Source organism: Amblyomma mixtum, chromosome 8, assembly GCF_055824585.1.
Source record: "Amblyomma mixtum isolate Tamu chromosome 8, ASM5582458v1, whole genome shotgun sequence".
Taxonomy (NCBI): Eukaryota; Metazoa; Arthropoda; class Arachnida; order Ixodida; family Ixodidae; genus Amblyomma; species Amblyomma mixtum.
Window position 1 is genome coordinate 146761155 of NC_143019.1, and position 6441 is coordinate 146767595.

General features: G+C 46.5%; 1 long non-coding RNA gene across 1 annotated transcript; it reads right to left on the reverse strand.

The window, feature by feature from the left end:
• Nucleotides 1-1561: 1561 nt before the first annotated feature.
• Nucleotides 1562-5820, reverse strand: LOC149334719 (uncharacterized). The gene is made up of 6 exons (XR_016284791.1): nt 5742-5820; nt 4752-4808; nt 3322-3601; nt 2213-2413; nt 1841-1897; nt 1562-1702 (listed from the first exon to the last, which is right to left on the reverse strand). It is a non-coding gene; the product is annotated as an uncharacterized LOC149334719 (long non-coding RNA).
• Between the last annotated feature and the right edge of the window lie 621 nt (nt 5821-6441).

A 6441-nucleotide genomic window follows, 5' to 3' on the forward strand; every position in this document is an offset into this window, starting at 1 on the left:
ACGGCTTGGCAACTCGGGTTACCCCTCGCACCTGTTGGTATCTGTTGCCAAGCAGATGAAAAAGCACCTGATGCAGGCTAGGCCCGAGCAGCAAGATGATGCACAGAAACAGAAAGAAAGGAGGCCGGTAGTAGCAATTCCGTATCTTCACAATTTTTCCCATCGCCTGAAAGGCATAGGTCGAAAAGCTGGCGTGAATGTAGTGATGACTGCTCCTAATAAACTCAAAAGTCTGTGCAGACGAGTCAACTCCGATCCGACCAAAAAGAAGCAGGGATGCACGATAAAGCATCGAACCCCCTTTGTGGAGTGCACCGAAGGCCTTGTTTATTCGTTGCCAGTGACTTGCGGTAAACAGTACATTGGGCAGACTGGCAGGTGCATGAATGAAAGGCTGCTAGAACACAAAAATAATTTCGAGCAAGCTTGCAGGAACCTGGGAATACATTGCAGAGATTGCCCTTCAACTAGTTGTGCACCGATTTTCCAAAAATGCAAAGCTTTGGCTAATCACAAAGACCAGTTAGTCCGGGAAATAATCGAGGCAGCTTCGATAGCGAGTCTGCGCGACGATTGTGTCAGCACGCCGTCTGTAGCTTTGACTAAGAAAGAATTTGACATGTTAAAAATGTGATTATAAGTATCTGTGATTATTTGTCTTATGCTTTTCAGCGCTTGTCTCTTGTCCCGATGTTTTGCGCTGTTCCATCAAGAATGAATAACCAACATGCCCAAGCTGCTGTCCTGGAACGGTAAGCACTTGGATGGCGGGAAAGTGTCGAACAGCAACCAATTGTTGAATCAAAAATTCATTCGGCCCCAGGGCTTGTTCACAACGGATGCGTTGATGATCAAGTTGCTGTGATGTGGACGCCAGTGAAGAGCTCGCTAGGTGCTCCAAACATCGCTTTTCTTGCAAGGAGGATGCCAACTAGACGGTAACAAGGGGAAGTAAAATCCAGTTCTGTTCAGCAGCCTGCAGAGGTGAAAAATATTAGAGTATCCAAAAGCACAGTCAGTCAGGTGCATGTAGAAGGGCCAATGAGGAGTCGGAAGCAAATAAGACCAGGCATCGGCAAGGAGTGAAGGCACAGGCAAGAAAATAAGCTAACTAAAAACATAGATGCATATGATGTCATTACAAGCGGCATTTCAGCAGAGTGCTACGGCTCACCATAAACTCAAGAAGTCAATCACTGTGGAGGCCCCCAATCAACCACTGTACGTCCAGCGGACGTACGATGTACGCCCCTTAACGGATGTACGGATATCCGTGGGAGATCCGCCGACCTCCGACGGATCTCCGCGGGACGTCCGACGGAGGTACATTTATAACTAAAAAGATCTCCCACGGACATCCGATACGGATATCCGCGGATATCCGCCGCGGATCTAAAGAGGACATTGGCATGTTGCAGGCCTTGGTGACTGCAGCCACTAATATAACTGTCATATACTAAATGAGTTTATATACAAGCCCACAAAGTGTTATATATCAGGCACAGGCCTCATCGTACGTCAAATGCATATATTTATAGGAAGCAACCAAACACAAAGCAAGTTGTCGTAAAATCAAACAATTTTATTAAAGGCTTTAATGCATGCTTTCAACCTTCAAGAGGCATTCTTCATGCTTGACGCTGGAAGAGGTCCCATGCAATAGGACGGGTTACTGTATGCAGGTTGTATTCTCATGTTGAATCTGTTGTAAAAAAATAAGTTTTTTCCAAGAAAGCAAACAAAAATGCAAAAACACTGTCACTGAAAGGGTACATGATTTTTGCAATTCAAGATACTGCCACTGAAGATCATAATAAAAAATACTATAGCTATAACATACCTGCTGACTATGTCACACATTCGCAACCATGAATTGCATGAACCGTCCACACATGTGCTGCAAAGGAAAAGTTGAAGAGTGCCGCCGCGGTGGCTCAGCGGTTATGGTGCTCGGCTGCTGACCCGAAAGACGCGGGTTCGATCCCGGCCGCGGCGGCTAGAATTTCTTTGGAGGAGAAATTCTAGAGGCCCGTGTACTGTGCGATGTCAGTGCACGTTAAAGAACCCCAGGTGGTCGAAATTTCCGGAGCCCTCCACTACGGCGTCTCTCATAGCCTTAGTCGCTTTGGGACGTTAAACCCCATAAACCAACCAACCAAAAGTTGAAGAGTGCATGAGGAGAGCTGATAATTTCAACACACTTCGAACTTACATGTAGACCAATGCTCTGTAGCGCAAGCTACAACATGGTTGCTCTGAATGGGCTGGTGACATCCGTGCAGCAACCCTGAGGGAACAAGTGGACAGGTTGTGAGTGGGCAACATGCACTTACACTGCAACTAATACATACCTGTTGACACTACGATGTGGCACATTTGCAACAATCAATTGCACGAGCTGTCCACATACACGCTGCAAAGAAAAAGATGAAAAATTAATTTCAACATACTTCGAACTTACATGTAGACAGCTGCTTTGCAGTGCAAACTATTACATAGTTGCTCTGAATGGGCTGGCCACGTCCGTGCAGCAATACTGAGGGAACAAGTGGACAGGCTGTGAGAGTGAGCAACATGCACTTAAGGCCGGGATACATGCGACATTTTTTTCGACGACATTCGCGCGGCAGAAAACGTCGCGGCGGCGCGACGCCCGGCTGGAGACACATGGAGCGTTGAAGCGGCGGCGCGCCGCCGCGTATCCCTCGACGCGAAAGCAAATGTGATCAGCAAGTGGCAAACACCACTGTGCAAGGAGGTCTGTGACAACAGCGACGCTGACCATTCTGTTAAAATCAGGAAAGTTTCACTCCGACACCATTGTACAAATTTTAGCACGCGCGCTGAAGTATCTGTAAAGATTTGCGTGCTCGAATGCATGCCGTCGCGTACCTTTGGACGGCCGCTCAGCCGCGGACACCAGCGGCTGCGGTTTTCTTCGACACATTCGCTTCAGGGAGGGAGCGCAGGCATTCCGATCCAAGATTCGGCCGTGTTCTCCAAAAAAAGCGACATTTCAAGTCTGATGAAGCGTTTATTTTCACGACAAAAACATTTCCGTGCCAAAAACACGGCGCAGCTCGACGGCCATGGTGGCCATGTTGGCGGCGGCAGGCAGAGGACCGGAAGAGCGGGCTTTCTGCGCTGCTATTGGCTCGCTTCAGCCGCCGCTTCTGGTCTCACCGGACGCCGCGCGTCAAAATCTAGCCGGTCCTGATCGGCGGCGGCGGGCGTTTTTCTCGACGCCGGGCGAAAATCGACGACTCGCCGCGGTAAAAACGCTCCATGTATTCCGGCCTTTACACTGCAACTAATACATACCTGTTCACACTACGATGTGGCACATTTGCAACAATCAATTTCACGAGCCATCCACAGACACACTGCAAAGGAAAAAGTGAAAAATGCATTTGTGGAGTTGGAAATTTTAACACTACGAACTTGCATGTAGACTACTGCTCCGCATTGCAACCTGCTATAGCAGAACAGTAGCACAACAGGTTATTCACGTCATACCGGCAGAAGTTTCATGCAATAGGAAAGGTTACTGCGTGCAGGCAGTACTCTCATGGTTGAACTTGGTATTCCAAAAAGGGATGCTCTGAAAAACAAACGAAAACACAAATAGAATACTTTTACTGAAAGGTTAAGCAAATATTTAAGTGCGAGATACTGTAAGTAAAAACATTAATGAAAGACAATATCAAGAGAATTGCATAATTTTGACCCATAGTTTCTCCAGCCTTGCTGCTACATAGTAATGCAACTCTATGATGAGATAAGAGGTGCACAAGAGTTTACAATGCATATAGCACACACAACAAAATCAAGCTAATAATCTACAATGTCACCGTGCCAACCACAGCTTGCAGAGGTATGTTACCTTCGGGTTGCAAAGGTCTGAAAAAAAAGACACAAAACACGAGAGCACGCAATTTTTTTCCCACCGGTTGCATGAGAAAAGATAACACTACATTTATGTTTCCCTGCATATTACTGAAATAGTAATAATGAAGATAAATTTTCAAACAGGCTACGAAGCTAAAAAAAAAAAGACTTGTAAAGGCACGAAGAAAATCGGCATGGGACAATTTGCAGTCAGAAGTGTTAGGGCTGGAAGAATTTGAAAATAGTTTAACAGCTTTGCACGCATTAAGCAAGAACATTTCATTAAGAAGCTTGTGAAGAAGTAGTGGAACATAACAGAGGCTGGTATGTTCCCTTTAACTAATATGAACTTTTGGCACTATAATAGGATGCAATTCAAGAATGCAGCAGTGAATGCCCCTCAACAAAAGCCCTCCAGACACTGCCATCGACTGGTTTTCATGATGTGGCGGTTAATTACATTTCACGGAGAGACATGCGAGCCGCCTGGCATTTCACGTTAAGGAAATAACTACGACGTCTGAGAACTACCTGATGACTTAGTGGTTAACACAAGGCTCAGTAGAGAAAAGTTTGTGGGACGTGGATTTTCAGAAATATATTTATTTTTACATTGCCTCACTAGGCAGTCAGCTGAAACTTGTTGAATAAGTTCGAACATCTATCTCCCCTCATTAAACTGCTCTGGCTAACAGCACAGTACAGAATTTTTTTCCACGAACTCGCCTCCCGAAAACTTTTATCCACCACTGTACAAGTACACTGCACTATAGCCAGATGCCCTCCACTGCACAGAGCAAAGAAAAAGAAAGTATCAATCATATGAGAGGAAGAAATTTGCCTGTAATTTGCCTGAAACTTACCTGTAAGCTGCTGCTGTACTCTCAGGTAATATAGGTCATAGGTCAGTCACATCCATACTGCATGGCCAAGGAAACAAAATATGAGGGAGCAACCTGTACTGCACTTTGTCAACATAACGTAGACGTCATGATGCAGCAAAACATGGCCTTTGTTGAAACAAGCCCGCTCACAAGGTTCGCTGATGAAGCACCCAGCCGGCACTAACAACAAATCTGATGATCCACAGCTCCACAGGAGTAAGGAAGAGAGGTGTGCTCACAATCCAGGGATATGTATCTCTAGGTGTGCCATATATGGACCTGCTACCTTGCTCAGCACTGAGCCTTATGAGCATGAACATGTTTGACAAAGCTACACCAATGCACTGCATAGCCTCATTGCAGTTAGTACGCAGCGATAATAGGTGAATAACATGTGACTAAAGTTCGGAAATTTAACCGAACACTTCTGTTTTCAAAACAATGCTACTGCACAGCGCAAATTACTGTGCTGTAGATGGCTGGAAACATCCATTTGACAAGCCTAATGTTGAAACAAGTCGATAAGCTGTGAAGGTAGACGAATTTTACATTATTTTCAACCTACCTGCACTTTCCATGGAATGGCAGAACTTAGGCACCAATACATTCCGCACGCGGGCCACATACACACCACAAAGACAGTAAGAAAATAAGAAATCAGTCGCGAATCACTGCAAAACACACACAGCCCCGACATTATCCTTTTCGTGCGTTCTGTTTTATTGCTATTAAGAACTTACGTAAAACTGCCTCAAGATTCACACCATGCACGTGTACACCTCGTCTCAATTTTTTTCGTAGTGTAGAACGAGAGAGGCGCGATGCACTGGCTCACGGAGCTTCGCGACAGGCTCGCGAACGCGGGCAAACACGTCTGCGGCAGCTATCGCATCGAACTTGTAACTTCCACAGCACTTTGCTCATCCCACGGCAACATCATCAAAGTAATCTTCAAGCACAGTTACTTACTTGCAAGTTATAACACGCCGCTTCTTTCATCCGAGGCAACAAAGAGTCGGGTGCAGTACGACGTCGGGGCTATTTCACGGAACAATGCTATGTGCACTACGGAGTGCGCCGACAACGGACTTGGCTATGTGCACTACGGACCTTGTGGCGGGTTGGGTTGGGTTAGGTTAGGTTAGGTTAGGTCAGGTTGGGTTAGGTTGGGCATTATTTTTGGCCAAAAATTGCAGTTCCGCAACAAGTAGCTCACCGCCCCATGATGCTTTGAGCGCCCATGGTGGCTGAAGTGGTCTCGAGGGGTCGCCATGCAAACTCCCATAGACGGGCTGCCAGCTTTCCCTCTAGGTAATAGTAAGAAACCCAACCCAACCTAACCCAACCTAACCCAACCCAACCCAGCCTAACCTAACCTAACCTAACGCAACCCAACCCAACCCAACCAACCCGCCACAAGGTCCGTAGTGCACATAGCCAAGTCCGTTGTCGGCGCACTCCGTAGTGCACATAGCATTACTCATTTCACGACAGCTTCGGGTCCAGAAGGTCTTGACGAGCGCATAGGTGATTGATCACATTTATAGCACAGCCAAGCAACCGAAGAACAAACAAACCGCATACTGCAGCAAAAATAAACGTCGGAAGAAGCACGATGCCACGAAAAACTACGCAAAGATCGTGTTGTTGGGCACCGCACCGCCCGCGA